This window comes from Capra hircus, chromosome 29, assembly GCF_001704415.2.
Source record: "Capra hircus breed San Clemente chromosome 29, ASM170441v1, whole genome shotgun sequence".
NCBI classification, from domain to species: Eukaryota; Metazoa; Chordata; class Mammalia; order Artiodactyla; family Bovidae; genus Capra; species Capra hircus.
In genome coordinates this window covers 40,478,633-40,494,157 of record NC_030836.1, presented here as the reverse complement: position 1 = coordinate 40,494,157, position 15,525 = coordinate 40,478,633, and the positions used below count along the sequence as shown (strand labels likewise).

General features: G+C 58.6%; 1 protein-coding gene across 1 annotated transcript in view; it reads right to left on the bottom strand.

Annotated features, from left to right (window-relative positions):
• Positions 1-15,272, bottom strand: part of DAGLA (diacylglycerol lipase alpha) — a 66,834-nt gene extending 51,562 nt beyond the window's left edge. Inside the window, exon 1 of the mRNA XM_018043416.1 lies at positions 15,145-15,272. The gene's annotated coding sequence lies outside the window, so the exon portion shown is untranslated. The remainder of the gene's footprint in view (positions 1-15,144) is intronic.

Below are 15,525 nucleotides of genomic sequence, written 5' to 3'. Positions count from 1 at the left end.
CCTTCACAAATGGCTCCCGCCTGGGCTGAGGCACAGGCAGGCTGGGGTGAGTGAGTCAGCCAGGGGAATCCCAGCGCCCGCACCCACTGCTGGGTGACAGTTCCGCTGACACCTCCGGAGTGGGGCACCCAGCCCCTCCCAGCGCAGGGCGAGAGGAACACCCCAAGGGCTCCCCACCCCCAAGCCCTGTTCCCTGAGATGGGAGCCTGGCTGCGGGGCAGGGAGGAGTGACTGCTCAGAAAAGCTTTTCAAGCGGGGGCTCTGGGCCTGTGCCATGCTCTGCAGCCTCTTCAGGGCTCTGGTCTCTCATCCTTGGTACATCCGTCAGGAAGGAGGCGGGAGCAGGGTCGCCACGGCCACCGCCAGTTCCAGCCCAGCGCCCATCACCCTGGCCTCTGGGTATTCTGCTTCCCGGGGTCTCAGTATCTCCAGAGTGCGTTCCTGGTATCCTCGGTATCTCTCCCTTGTCCCTGGGGGGCCCTCACCGGTCTCCAGCCTGGGCACCCCCACCACAAGCTGTCCTGGTCTCCAGGAAGGGCAGGGTCAAGGCTCTGTCCAGGAAAAACGAGGCAGAGCAAAGCAAAGAGCAAGGCCAGCAGCCTGAGCAGGCAGGCCAGAGAGGACAGGCACAAAGCCTGCTCCCAGCAGGACGTCCTGTCCCTCAAGAAACCCAGCCAGGTCCCCACAAACCCGCCAGACCGGTTAGCGGCCACCTCACTGCTGCCGCCTGAGGGTGCTGAGGTGGGGCGGCCCCATTGGGCAAGAGCCTGCCTAGCGGGTGCCTCACTGTCGACTCCGCCCACTCCGTTATTCCATTCCCTCCCAGTCTGTCACCTGCCCAGGGAGGACCACCTCTGGGCACAGGTGAGGGCAGGGAGATGTTCTGAGCATGCTCGACTCTCTGCCTCAGGTGGGCTCTCAGACCAGGGGTGGGAAAGCAGACACTGGCCCTGCCCTGCCCGAGCCGATGCGAGGCGCTCAGTGGGATCTTAAGAAGGAGCCTCGGGGCTGTGAACGTGAGGTGACAAGCCCCAGCCCTGAGGAGTTCTTGCTGCAGAATGATGAGGACACCCACACGCGGGTCTGTGAATACAGAGTTCTAATGCCAGGGACCCCGCAGCGAGGACAGCTGCTTAGCCCAAAGCAAGATAGAGAAGGCTTCGAGTCGGGTGCTGATGGCTGAGTAGGAGTTCACCACCAGGCTGAAAGAGGGGGTAGGCACTTGCCACACTTGTCCTCCCCCTCCTCCAGTGCTCATACACACTAGCCTCCCAGGACTCCTGGGGGGCAAACACAGCCTGAGCAGGGGCTGGGCCCCAGCCAGCACTCAGCCTGCCCCCATCACCTCTGCCCTGGAGGCGCTCTGGGCTGAGCAGCAGGGCCAGCTCCCAACTCGGGCCTCTGGGATGCTGCCAGGCAGGGAAGCTGGTGATGGGAGAGACCCAGAAACCCATCCGTTTCTTTCAAAGAGCACTGAAGAGATGTGACCACAAATACCATGAGTTTACTGAAATGTCTTTAAAGCAAACGGCTTGAATGGATCTCTCCCATCCTCTCTGCCCACTGAGCCGCTCACTGAAAAATAGCAGCTCACAAGGTAGAGACTTGGGGCTGCTGGGCCTGATAGAAACAGAGTCTCAGCTGCAAAGCCGGGCAAGAGGCACTGGGATAAAGGCAGCTCTGGGCAGGAGATGAAGAATGGCATCCGACCACGGGCAGAGCAAAGGTGATGGAGGAGGGCTTGTGGGAGGCCAGTATCAGATCCAGGAATGCTCGGATACTCTCAAGCCCTCGACTACTGGTGGCTTTCCCAGCACCAAGGGTCTCCCTCTGTCCTGTTCCTCCCTTCACCCTCGCCTTGAGGGCCCTGCCCCGAGCAGCTGCTTCTGCACAGCCTCACTGGGCAGCCAGAACGGACAGGTGAGATTTTCCTGGACAGCACAAACTGCTTGCAAACCCAGGGAAAGGAGCAAGAGTGGGAAGGTATGTGACTCACCAGAGATGAGAGCTGGAAGGGCCCACAGAAATCAGAGTTCAAGAGTCCCTGAATCTTAGTGGTGAAGACTCTAATAGGACCAGAGAGGTACGCTGATCTACTTGAGGTCACACAGCTATGGGTCCTTGTCCTGTCCCTGGCTTCATTCCAAGACTCATTCATTTCAACTATTACTTCTTGAGCACATCCTAGGTGCCTAGACTCCGGAATTTAGGCTTAGGCTTTTCCTAGATGATGCCCTGATGAAAACTGAAGTCTGTCCCCTGAGGCTTGCAAGCCAGGGGGTGGGGGGCCTCCCATTGCTTGGCTGTCTCCTCCCCACACATTCTTCCTGTGTAAAGAGGAGGAGGTGCCCTCCCATCATCAGGGGAAGACTTAAAGAAGGGAGGAAGGGAAAAAGTGGGAGAAACAGTGGGAAGGACTGGGGAACACTGGGCACAGCCTGAAGGGGAAGCGAAGAGACCAAGGTGAAGGACACTCCAGAGGGGGCAGGCTGAGCAAGAGAGACACTCTTCTGGGGGTCCTGGGCTGCTACCGGCGCCTGTGGCCTAAGGACCTTGGACCAGACATGATTACCTATCCTTCTTTTTCCTTCTTATCACAAAGAACATGTTCTCCATAGAAAACAGAAACAAACAAAAGAACCCAGAAATCATCCAGGATCCCTCCAGGAAAATTATTAAGATCTGCGTAGTTGTTCTTCCCTGTTCAAATACAGGATCATTCCGTACCTGCCACATTTTTTTTTTTTTTTTTTTTACTGAGCCAGAGAAGGTGAATATTTCTCATTAAACATTTTTCTAGCCCAATCTTCCCTCATTATTGTACAGCAGTCCACGTGCCTGCAGTATGTGAGTTTAATCAACCAATTTCCTACTGGTGGCCATTAGGCTGTTTCCCCTTCTCGCTGTGAGAAAAGCCCCACAGCTGGACACAAGGATGAGCCACTCCGGGCCCCCAGGTGGGATGGTGCTGGCTACTGGGGGCTCCTGGCCCCCATCTAGCATCCTTTCTTCCCCAGCAGAGGCAGACCCTTGTGTGCAGTGTGGGGAGGTAGATACAAGCGTCTTGCCCTTCTCCACCACTCTCAGACAAGGAGTGATTTCCAGTAACTCTCAGACTTGAATAGGCAGAGAGGAGGTGGGTAAATGCAGGTTCCCAGGCCCCACCAGGCATTATGAAAGCTGGTGGTCCAAGGTAGGGCCCAGGAGCCTACAGCTGAGCCCATCAAGGGCATCAAGGTCAACCCCAGGTGATTCTGAGGCTGGGTGAGCTTCCTGGCATTGAGAGATGCCCTCCGGGAGAGGATGAGGCCCAGACATGCTTCTCTTCCCTGAGTGAGCCGAGGAGGCACCTCAGAGCTGCTCGAACTGCAGAGTCCTGGGCCCCCCTCCAGAGATTCTGATTTAGTGGGGAGGAAGGGCGCCCTGAGATTCTGACCTTTCTAACCTGTTTTCAGGCCTTACTCAAATTTAAACTGGTGCATGGGCCACATTCAGGAGCACTCAAATTAAACTGGCGTGGGCACCGTGTGCAAATGCAGCGGGCAAGTGCAGGCGCTGGGCACCATGCCTGGAAGGGCAATCACAGCAGGCACTACGTGAGCACTTCTGAGGCCTGAACACTGCCCCGGCCGCTCAAGCTGTGGTCCGTGAGCCTCATCCCAGGGGGCAGGTCTGGGCCCCACCCGGCCTCAGAGACAATCTTCGGGATCTTAGTTCTCCAGCCAGGGATGGAACCCATGACCCCTGCAGTGGAAGCGTGGGGCCCCAGCCACCGGACCACTAGGGAAGTCCCTAAAGCAGCACTTTGCTGAGACCCGAACCCCGTCAGCCTGTGTCATCTTTCTGATACTCCTCTGATGCAGGTCAATTCCCGATTTTATAGCCAAGATTCTGCAGCTGTGAGGTTATGCGATGTTGTTAAGGTCTCCCATGTGCCACCAGCAGGGGCTGCAACAGGAAGCCAGATGGTCCAGCCCCAGAGCCCGGGTTCCTTACTCCAACTCTCAACACCCGCTGCAGTTTTCTGTTCAAGCCCCACCATTATGGCAAGAGGTGAGACCTCAGAGACCAGGGGAGTCAACCCAACTCAGAAGTGCTCCCCGGGAAATGCAGGCGGGGCTGGGGGGTGGACTGTCTGCTGTGTCCATGCCCACATGCTTCCCTCTGGGCCCACTGTGTTGGTGGCCCTGGTCTGGGTGGGGGTTGTGCCTCTTGAAACCTACAGGCTCTGTGGACACGGTCGGGGGTGGAGGGGGGGGCAGGAAGCGGGAACTGGGGCGGAGCTACCAGGAGCTCAGTTTGGTCTCAGGACATTCTTTCTTCACAGCCAGACTCAGCTCTGTGTGCCTTTTGAAAGGCAGCAGAGAATATCTGTGCTCAGCCCAACGAGGCTGGCCTCTTTCAACCTTCCCCTTGCTGCCATTTCCAATTACAACTTCAGAGGCGCCTGTAATTTATACATCTCAGGATGCACTGCTCCAGCTGCTTCATGATGGGAGTTCATTACACCATTAAGGTTAAACTTTTATAAAGTACTGAGCAGGTGGTGGGCTGGGCGCCCGGCTTAGTTACCACTGCCGGAAGCCTGCTGAATAGGGTTCACCTGGGGTGGAGGGGGGATCAGGTTCTCTGAAGGGGCCAAGAAAAGGAGAAGGCGGTCGCAGAGAATGGGGGCCCTCTGTTAGCCATTTATTACGCCGCACAGTGGAGCAGGCAGGCGACAAGGAGAACAATCTGCAGCAGCTCAGCAAGGCTGGCAGGGGGCGTGGGGGTGAGTGGAAGCCCCCGTGCGGCCTGCCAAGGCACAGGGTCTGAGCCCGGACGGGCCCACACGTGGGCAGTGACAAAGGAGATGGAAGGCTGGTCTTCTCAGCAACAGGGTGGCTCGGGGTGGGGAGGTCTTCCTTTAGTAGGAACCTGTCCTTCCTGGGGCTCAAGGGGTCCCCCAACCCGATACCAGGTCAGGGAGCAAGAAGGAACACCTCCCGCCCCCCCGAGAGCAGGGGCCAGACGAATGGGGGTCTGAGGCCCAGCCGGCCAGCTGCAAACACACGGCCGTGAGCAGATTTCTTCAATTCTCTAAGGAAGCTGAGACCCTTAACCCATCCCTCAGCTGTCAAACGCACGTGCCTCCCTCCCAGGGCATGGCCCCAGCACAGAGCTGGGCGAGCGCCCACTGCACCAGAGCTGTGTCTGTTCTTCGCATTAAATGAGTTAAGGGCAGACGGAGCACTGAGGAAGGTGTGCCCAGCAGGGAGAGGATTCTTGGCTCTTTGCTGCTCTTGTTACGCGGTCTGTTTATGTATCCGGCCCTAACCTGGGAACTCTCTGAGGAAGCGGTGGTGACTTTGCTTACTCCCAGCTCCAGGCACAGAACTTTGGCCTGCAGTAGCCGCTTGACCAGGGTCCCTGAGAGCGGGTGGATGGGAGTTTTACAAGTGGTGGGGCTGTTCCTGGCTCTGCAGGCTGGCCTGGGTCCCGGGGACGGTGTCGGGCGGAAGACCAAGTTCTCTCAAAGGTATGAGGCTGAAGCCACCTCTTGAGAAACATTCCTTGACTTCCTAGGAGGAAAGAGACTCCAGATGTGGCTGGGTTTTCTGGCTCCGGGACACCGGGGTTGACTCCCCTTCTCCTTCCACAAGTCCCCAGAACCCAGGAGGATGAAGCAGGGTCTGCTGGCTCAGGAAGCACCGCTGTGGCCGCGCAGGCTGGCCTCCTCCAGTCGCGGGAGAGGCTCCCCCAACCGACAGGCTCCCAGGGCTGGACAGGACCGGATGGGACTCTGGACTTGTCAAGGTCCCCAGCGCTCTTGGCTGTGAGTCCAAGTCATGACCCCCATGCTCAGGGTGCATAGTCTGACCCACAGTCCATCCTCCCACAGTCGTGGGGAGGGGTGGGGGGACAGCCCCTTAGCACAAAGGGGTCAGAGACTCTCTAACGAAAGACTGGCCTCTCCCAGAAACCTCAGGGGAGGAAAAGGTGGATGAAAAAAAAAAAAAAAAAGAAAACAAGGCAGCCGGATGGAAGAGGCGCCAAAGGGAAGGAAACCAAGCTAGGAGAGGAACCAAGAGGGACGGGCCGCCTCGGAGAGTGCTGGGGTGGGAACAGGGCTGGACGCCAGAGGGCCGGCGGGCCACTGCCAGCCCTGAGGAGCGCCAGGGTTGCCTGGCTGCAAGATGCAGCCTCACGAAAGTGGGGTCCCCTGGGGGGACAGATGAGCGGACGGCAGGTAACATTTACAGTGCTCCCGGCACTGAGCGGAATGTCCAAGGAGGTGGCATCTCATTTGATCCAACAGCTGCCCGGTGTGCTGTGTTCCACTAGACACCGCCCCCCCAACTTTAGAGACGAGTAAACTGAGGCTCTGAGAGTTGAAGGACCTGCCCACATAGCAGTGGACTTGAATGGAGCTTTATGCTAAAGTCCATGTTCACAGGCCCATGTTACATTGACTTTAAAGAGAGAGAGAATGAATCAGAGCTGGGTGATTGGAAGAATGAGAGGGGCAGCGTGGTCTTGGGAGGCTTGGCCATGCTGAGCGGGCTAGGTGGGCAATGCCAACCAGGAGGCAGCATGTCCAATGAGACTGCAGAGGCCAGGATGGCCCGCTGGGCCCAGGGCTGCCGGGAGGACCCGGGCCAGCCCGAAACTGCAGCGGGGCAGCTGGCCCAGGGCAGCGCAGAGCTCCTATGAAGCAGAGTCTGATGTAATCCCCGCCTGCAGAGGGCGGAAACTTGGGAAATGAAACCAGCCGTCACCTCGCTGCAGCCCGGCCACAGATTTCCAACGGCCATGCCAGGCAGGCCTCGCCCCTGCCACAGTCAAAGGCCTCTGCCCTCCACCCCAGGGCCCGGGGAAGCACCCCCGACCTTGCCCCCAGACCTGGTCCAGCACTGAGACGTTCTCAGAGTAATGCTGATGAGAAAGCAGAGGGTTTCTAGCCAACGCCCTGGGAAGCCTGCCATCGGGAGGCTGACGGTCTCACCGCCTTCCGGAGCAGACGCGGGGCTCACCTCTCCACCAGGCTTTCCGCATACTTGGAGGGGTGACAGGAGGTACCCAGGGCGGCATGGTGAGCCATCCTCTGTCCACACCGAACCTGCCTGAAGTGACCCGGTCAGGCTGCCCGGGCAAGTGGCAGACGAGATGGGTGGTGAGGTCTGAATTCCAGGCAGGCCCCGTGCACTTCCACATGACCCAAGGCCCCAGGGCAGGCAGGGTGGCCTCCAAAGGACCCAGGCACACTGGTCAGCCATCCGGGACGCCAGACTGGGGCCTGGCCCCCTTGAGGGACCTCCTGCCCAGCTCTTGGCCCAGCAGGGTCCTCAAGCAAGGTCTCCCAGCTGGTAAACCACGGAATTCACTAGTCTGTGCGGGCAGCTCAGAGCATGGGTGTAGATCCCTGTCGCAGGTATATGCCCAGTCGTAAGCATTCCTGGCCTTCATGCCAGCTCCTGAAGCTTTGAATCTCATACACAAGCAATTCTAACCCCTGACCAGGAGAATGTCTTTCCCACCCAGCATTGCCTCAGCATGGGCACAGCCAGAGAAGGAGAGAGTAAATATCATTGTTGCTGTTATACAAATGGGGCAACTGAGGCTTGGAAAGGCTGAATGACTCATCTGAAGTTGCCCAGCAGAGCCAGAGGCAGGATCCAAGCCTGGCACCCAAGCCTGCCTTGCTGTCTCCCTAAAATCACCCATCTTGGGACCCTTGGAATGGGTGCTCCTGGTCCCCACGGCAAAGGAGGCAGCCCGACACAGGCCAACACATCAAACCAGACAAGCGAAAGGTTTGAGGCCGCTGGATAAATACACAGATATCAGATAAACAGGCCAGGGGAGATGGAGAGAGGAGAGAATTACAGGAGCATGAGGCCAGCACCCTGTATCTCAAGGCTGCTGGAGTCCAGGAGGCTCTGCCCTCTGTCAGCCGACTGCCTAGAGCACATTTCCACACCTCACCTATAAAAATGGGTTAATACCACCTGCCTCTTGGGTGGTCATGGGGATTAAATGAGCTAATGCATGAAAAGTGCTTAGCATGGCGCCTGGCGTGTTCAGAAAGTGCTATTTGCCATCATTGTTAGTCTTCAGTGAGAACATGCATTAGTGAGGGGAACAAGCCATGAACGTTTAACAACACACGCTCAGAAGGGCGCCTGTGCTCCACCCCCTGACCACGTCACGTAGTACAGTCCTGGTGTGCAATGGCGGGGGGTGGGGGGGGGTGGGGAAGCAAGGCATCACAGTAGATGAGGGCACTGTGTGAGCCTGAAGGAGAGGCAGAGCTCAGGGAGGAGAGGGGAGGGTCCTGGGCTCAAGCCCTGGCTTCTCACCTACTTGCTGTGTGTCCTTGGGCAGGTAACTCACCCTCTCTGAGCCTCCTATAAGACACGAGTGGAGAGGGATGGGGAAGTAGAGGGATACTTATCACAAGGAGTAAGTGGGATTCTCTCTGTGCTATATGCTGTCCCAGGTTGAGTTCCCAGCATTCACAAAATGGCAACTATTGTTATTATTACTGTTATTTGGTGGCTGAGCAAAGGCTCCTGGAGACAGATGCCCTGAAGCCTCCCAACTCCTCAAACCTGAAAGGGTCTGGCAAGAGCCGAGGGCAGGGCTCTGGCCCTAAGGTGGGTGGGGGCAGGGAGCCAGAGGAGCGGCCTCCCCGACCTCACCCCTCACCCCACGTGAGGCCTGCCCAGAGGGAGTCGCCGCGTGCTGGGAGGCACAGGGCAGATTGTATATAATGAAGAGACATCAATAATAAATTAACCTCAAGGAAGTCCAGGAACATCAATCATAAATTAATTAAATGGCTCCAGGAAAGGCAAGGACAAGGGGCCTCTTTGGGGCGGCAAACTGCCTCACCTTACACGGCATGGCCCACCTTCCCGTCCCCGGCCTGCAGGCTCTGCAGCACAGGTATCTCCAGGTGGAGGAGCTGGTCCTCAGGAGCAGCTCCCCAAACACAGGTGAAGCTAAGCCCAGCTCTCCTCCCACCCAGCCTCCAGCTCAGAGAGCTCTCAGACGCCGAGAGGGTTTCTGATGAAACTTCCCAGAATAGTAACCTCCTGGGCTGAACTCGGGCAGGCAAAATTTCAAGGGGTAATGTGGTGAGAAAATGATCAGACGCCTGGCAAGAAGTGCGAGGAACACTGGAGCCCCCTTGGTGGGTGCTCGGGGATGAAGGAGCACAGCCTCCTTCAGGGCATCCCCGACAGCCTCCTGCTTGCACCCCCAACCTGGAACCTCCTCCCCCAAGTCAAAGCAGCTGGAAGGCAAGTGTGGGAGCCGCATCTGAGTCCCAGAAGAGGCTCTGCCCTAGGCCCTGCCTCTTACTGACTAAAATGACAAACCTCGTGGCCTCCACCTTCCCGGCCTCCCGAGGGCGGCCACTACCTGAGTGCCAGCCTCCCCATTCCCGACCCCCGGCCCCTGGGTCCCTGGCACCTGCAGCGACACCTCTTCCCGGCACACTCTCGCTCAGAACACTGTGGTGACGGCCCATGTTCAAGGACCGGACCTTCTGCCTCCTGGTTGTGGCTCTTGGGGACCCAGCCCCAGCTCACTTCTCAACCTTTTATCACTTCCATTTCCTGCTCCCACAGTCAAGCCAGACAACAAAAGGTCAGCCCCTCGCTTTCTCAGCCATATACCCTGTTGCTGCCGTTTCCTCTACGGCAGCCAGTCACCTGGCTGGCCCAGGTTAAAGGCCACGGCCACTTAAGTCTCCCCTGATCTCCGTGGTTTGAGTCGCTCTCTCCTTTGACCTCCGGTGGCACCCACCTCTTGATGTTACAGTGGAGACCTCTAGGTCCATCTCATAGCTTCTCAGTAGGTTGTAAACACCAGATTCCATACCTTATAGGTGCTGGTATGGCCACTCTGGCTTCCCAGGTGGCTCAGTGGTAAAGAAACCGTCTGCCACTTCAGGAGACGCAGGAGATGCAGGTTTGGTCCCTGGGTGGGGAAGGTCCCCTGGAGTAGGAAATGGCAACCCACTCCAGAATTCATGCCTAGGAGATCCCATGGACAGAGGAGCCTGGTGGGCTACAGTCCATGGGGTCGTGAAGAGGCAGACAGACTGAGCATGCATGCACGCGTGTCCACTTCATCTTCATGGCCCTCGCTGACCTCCGGCCCTCAGAAGGTGCTCAAGAAATAACTATCAGCTCCATCGGAGTGTGAACATATGCCAGGGGCCACAGCGTTATCTTGAGTATGATTCTGTTGACAGATACGCCAGATTCCATCCATGCCGAGCGTAGGGTGGAGCTAATTTCTCCTCATCAAGAAAAGGGACATGACCTATTGCATCTCCCCTGGTGCTAATATATGCAGATCAGGATGGAGCTGCTTGTTTTGTGGGAAAGATCCTGAATGCAGGAGCAGAAGCACTTAGCGAGTGTGCTTGTCACCACTGGGCTCTCTCCACTCACCAGGCATGCAGTCCTCACAACCGCTGCTCCCTGTGGGAGGCTCTACTGTCCCCGTCTTACAGATGGGGAAACTGAGGTGTAGAGAGGCACCAGGATTTGAACTTGGGTCTGGTTGCCCCCAGAGTCCCAAGTCCCAAGGCCCATGGGCTGTGCTGCTCTCTTCTGTCACCTGGGTGGACTGTCCCCGGCTGACTTCCCCGGGGGCCTGGGGAGGAGGCGGAACCAGGCGTTATATGAACACATATGGGCATTGGAACCACTCCCCCCAGCCTGGGCTTCCTTCTAAGGAATACTGAGAGAGCAGAAAGGCTGCTCCCGAAAGAATCACACCAAGACATTAAGCTCCCCCTCCCTGAGCTGGAAGGCGACCCCTCCCCCTGCCTCCCACTGTTCTCTCCTGCTTCTTGGGGCTCAGCAACACCCCAGCATGCACACCCACTGACACCAGGCCAGCCAGACACAGGAGCCCACGGGCTCCCCCGCCACCAGGCGCTCCTCCCGCTCAGCCCTCACTTCCCACAGAAACACTTGCTTACGTGCACACGCGGCTTGGCACACGTGCACTCGCCCGGCAGCCCTGTGGCGGGAACAGCCCCACCCCTGCCCATCTCCACCTCGATCCTGCTGAGGAGTGGGGTACTCCTGCCCGTGGCCCTCGATGGTGGCCACACCACTTCCCTCCACATCACCTCCCCAGAACCCTCTCTCAGCGGCCCAGAGGACCCCACGAGGAAGACAGTTTTCTGCGTCCTCCTCACCAACACATCCAGTGCCTTATCTACCAGAGAGATCCCCTGCAGCCAAAGTCGGAATCAGAAAGGAAAAAGGACAAGATAAACAGCCTTCAGCCATGCCCGCTGGGATGTAACCACATCCCACAACGTCCAGGGCTCCTCGGCACTAGATTTATTGTCCTCTGACCGCATGTTCATTGATAATTCCCCAGCGCCACATGCCTGGTCCGCTTGAGTGTGTGGGTGTGTGTGTTAGTCGCTCAGTCGTGTCTGACTCTTTGCGACCCCATGGACTGTATAGCTCTCCAGGCTCCTCTGCCCATGGAATTCTCCAGGCAAGAACACTGCAGTGGATTGCCCTTCCCTTCTCCAGGGGATCTTCCTGACCCAGGGGTCAAACCCTGGTCTCCGACATTGCAGGCAGGTTCTTGACCAACTGAGCCACCAGGGGAGCCCCTACTGGAGTGTAAGGCAAAGCAATACCAGGGAGAAACTGAACTCAGATGGAGCGCTGGCCAACAGGTGATTAAACCCTGAGCAGGATCCCTCTGTGGTCCTGGAGAGAGGGGCTGTGGGGAGGGTCCGTGCCTTCAGCTGTGGCCTAGAAGCCTCTGTCCAGAGATGCCCAATCCCCTGGCACCCCTGCAGCTGAGCAGCTGGGCACCATGATTTACGAGGCAGCTGAGGTGGAAAGGTTGCCAGGAGCTGAGTTAAGCAACTTTTGGAGAAACATGGACAAAGAAATGGGAATAGGACTGAGGACCAGAGTTGAAACAAACCTCGACTCCAGAGAGCCCTGGATGGCCACTCCTGTGTTACCAGTTCCCTTCCCCCAGCTGGAATCTGCTCAAAACCATGATAAGGGGTGGTGGTGACTGGCGGGGCTCCTGGTGGCCTCAAACCCTGAGGACTCGCAAGACAGCCCTGCTCTGCTTCGGGCCAACAGAGGCTGGGTCCACCCGCTGGCTTCTCCCATCTCCCCCGCCTGCCACCCAGCTCGCCTGTGCAGAGTCCCAGCCTCCCAGGCAGATGGCAAGGGGTGCCTGCAAAGGGCTTCTGGATCCCCAAACCACAAGGCTGAGCCACCAATCAGAACAAACAGGCAGAGGTGTTGTGGGTGCGCTGAGGGGACGTGATTGTTCAATATTCACATCGGGGAGGCCTGAGGCTTCCTCTTAATGGACTCTCACTAGGAGAGCATTCCAAGCAGGAGCTGAAGTGCCGGCAACTCCTGGGGAGGCAGCAAAAGGGGCCGCGGGGCGCACACACGATGGGTCTCCGGCACCGCAAGGATGACCCGGAAACAAGTGGCGGAGGAAGCACCAGGCGGTGTCCAGGTGGCGACCCCTGAGAAGGCGCGGCCCTTGGCCTGGACAAGTCAGCTCACCATCCGGGACCTGGTAGGATATGTCCTCCTCCACCCCTCGTGCCGTGACACTGCAGCGTGGTCACAGGGCAAAAACTTTCTGCCTCGGGGACCAAGCTTGTGAAACAGGTTGCTGGCTATGGCGGATACTCGTGCGGAACGCTGGAGAAATGGGCCTGGGTTCATGGAATCTGGCCTGCCAGGGTGAAGCTTTTGAGCCGTGGGGTATATAATTCAGGCTCTGCAGCCCATTATTAGTAACTGGGCCCCAGTGGCAGAAAGTAAAGACCCTGGCAGCCACCCTCACTCATCTTCTCCACCTGGGTCAGCCCTTCAGGCAGAAGCGGGTCCTGGGGGATTCTGGCTACACCTGTCTGCTCTCAAGAGGCCCTCTCTGAGGGTGTCCATCACCCCTTCTTCTTGCCTCCGGCACCCCTCATGGCCCAGCCTCCTGCCATCAAGCCTCCGCCTCCATCACAGGACCACCCTGCCCCATCTCCTCTCTGGGGACTCTGACCCACTTGGCTTTCTTTAGGCCACAGCCCCCCAAAACGTGGATGTGGCTACTGTTCACTCACATCCTCTGAACCAGGAACCAAAGTAAATTCTCAAGAGAAAACACACACGTCCAAGTCCTGCTCCCACCCGGGTACCCCAGATCTGCCAGCCACAGACACCTCCCAGCCCTGCGCGGCCACAGGCGCGTCTGCAACCCCGGTGAAGGGCTTCCTCTTGTTTGGTCCACTCCTGCAGGGCTCTCCAGTGGCTGCGGCCATGCTCGGACCGTCCTCAGGAGACCTGGGGCCTGGTTCCAGCTCAGCAGCTGACTCACAATGTCAACAGATCCCACTTTCCCCACCAGGAGCCTTTACGCTCAGGGCCTCTAATTCCCTACAACAGGCCCTTCCTCCCCTTTCACATTCCACGCTTCCATCTCCTCGGCCTCTGGCCCTGGTCTCTTCACCTGAGGATAATCCCTGACCCTTGGACAGGTCTTCACAAAGGGTTTCTGTGAGCACCATCTTTCATCCTCTGCGACCACCTTCCGATGTGGCTGTGAGAGGTAAAGTCACCTGCTCAAGGTCACACCAGCGAGACTGGAATTCAAGTCTTCTGGCTCCAAATGTGCCGGACAGCACTCCAGCTTTGAGGAACCTCAGCAGCATCTCCAAGCACCCACTTGGGAAAATGAGTTGCCAGCCCCACCCTAGTCTCCTATACCCTCAGCCTGGTCTTTTTGGACTCCTAAAAGCCCAACCTCATTTATTCTTCTCTGGCGATTCCACTTCCCCAAGAGATCCACAAAGACCTAACAATTTCCTCCCACATCCTAAGACTCCTCTGGGGGTGGGGTGGGGGTGGGTCTGTAAATTGCCCCTCTGTGAAGTAGGGCATATGTGATGCTGAGTAAGACCCTCATCCAGGGCTTCCCAAAGGATCTGTGAGGACAGACACAACCCCAGCACACTCCTGGTGGCTGCAGACTCATCTTTCAAACATGCCCCAAATGATCCTCTGGACCCAAAGGCTTCTGAGCATCACAGACACCATCACCCCAAGGAAAAGGTAAGGCCTGGGAGCCACAGATGGCTGGAGCCCTACACCTCCCCCTGCCCACAGACATGGCCCACCTCTCAGCCCTGCAAATGTCTCAGGACACATGTTCAGAGATAGTGAGCAGAGCTGAGAACCACCCACCCCTTCCCTCTTCCCCAAAGCTGGATGAATTCATGAGCCCAGCATGATGGTAGTGCCTGGACAGGTCTCCGTCTGGGTCACCATCAGGGTCTTTAAGGTAGAAGCATCTCCTGGTATCTCTCTTCCATGTCCATTATAAAGGACACCAACCTTCTCCCAGACTTCTGCATTTCTCAGTCCCCCAGTGTGTGTGTCCAGCAGACATTAAAGGTGGATCTCTGTCCCAGAAGCAATACCCCTCATCATGCCCAGAGTGGGAGGACAGGTATTCACCCTGCCGGTCCACCAGGGTCTGAGGGCCACGGATTCTCCCCTCACAGGGCCGGGCTGCCCCAGCACTATGCTGTGCCAGGGCCATTTCTCACAGTCGCGGCCAGCAACTCCTGCCATGCTGAGGACACAAATTCTTCAAGCCCCGGGTGCCATCACTCCAGACCATCTCAAGGCCAGAACCACTGGACATCTTACTAATGAGAGCGTTTCCTCACACCCCTGCCGGGGGCACCACCATGCGCCCACCAGCTGGCCACCGCCACCCCAGCACGAGTCCGACTGCCGTGCCCATCACCTGCCCGCACAGAGGGCTGCGCCCGCCTCACACCTGGGCGGCCACCACCACACCAAGGTGGGGGTGTCTCCTTCTGACACCCGTGCCGGGAAAACCACGCTGCTCGGGCCAGACCCACGCTGCCCACGCCCGCGCCACGGGTGTCACCCTTCCCCATCGGTGCCAGGGGCTCCACGGATCCCACACCTGTCACGGGCGCGCGCGGCAGCCGCACCTCCGCCTGCGGACCCGTCGGGCGGGCCACTGCGCGCCCTGGACACTGCCCAGCTGCCGCGCCGCTCTCACCGCACCGGAGCCCGGGGCCCAGCCCGCCGCGCCCGCGTCCCCCTTTACCTCCAGCCCGCCGCAGGGCTCGGCCCGCCGCCACCACCGCGACCGCCACCTCCATCCTGGGCTCCCCAAGGCCCCGATTCACTAACGCCGCTTCCGCAGGGCGCCGGCGCCGGCGCGAAGGCCACCTCCGCCCCCCGGGGGACGCTGCGTCCTTTACGTAAACCCCACTCCGCCGCCAGCGGTGACCATGGCGACGGCCATGGGGTGGCAGCGCCCCCTGGTGCCAGGGAGGGGAGTGGCGCCGAGGCCGGAGGGAGCGGAGTCTTTCGCGGGCTGGGGCCCGGCGCGTGGGGGCGGTGGGCTCCGGGCTTCTGCCGCCGCTGGAGCTCCGTGGGCGGCCGGGAGGGGCACGACCCGCCGCGCGGCATGCGGGGAAGGGAG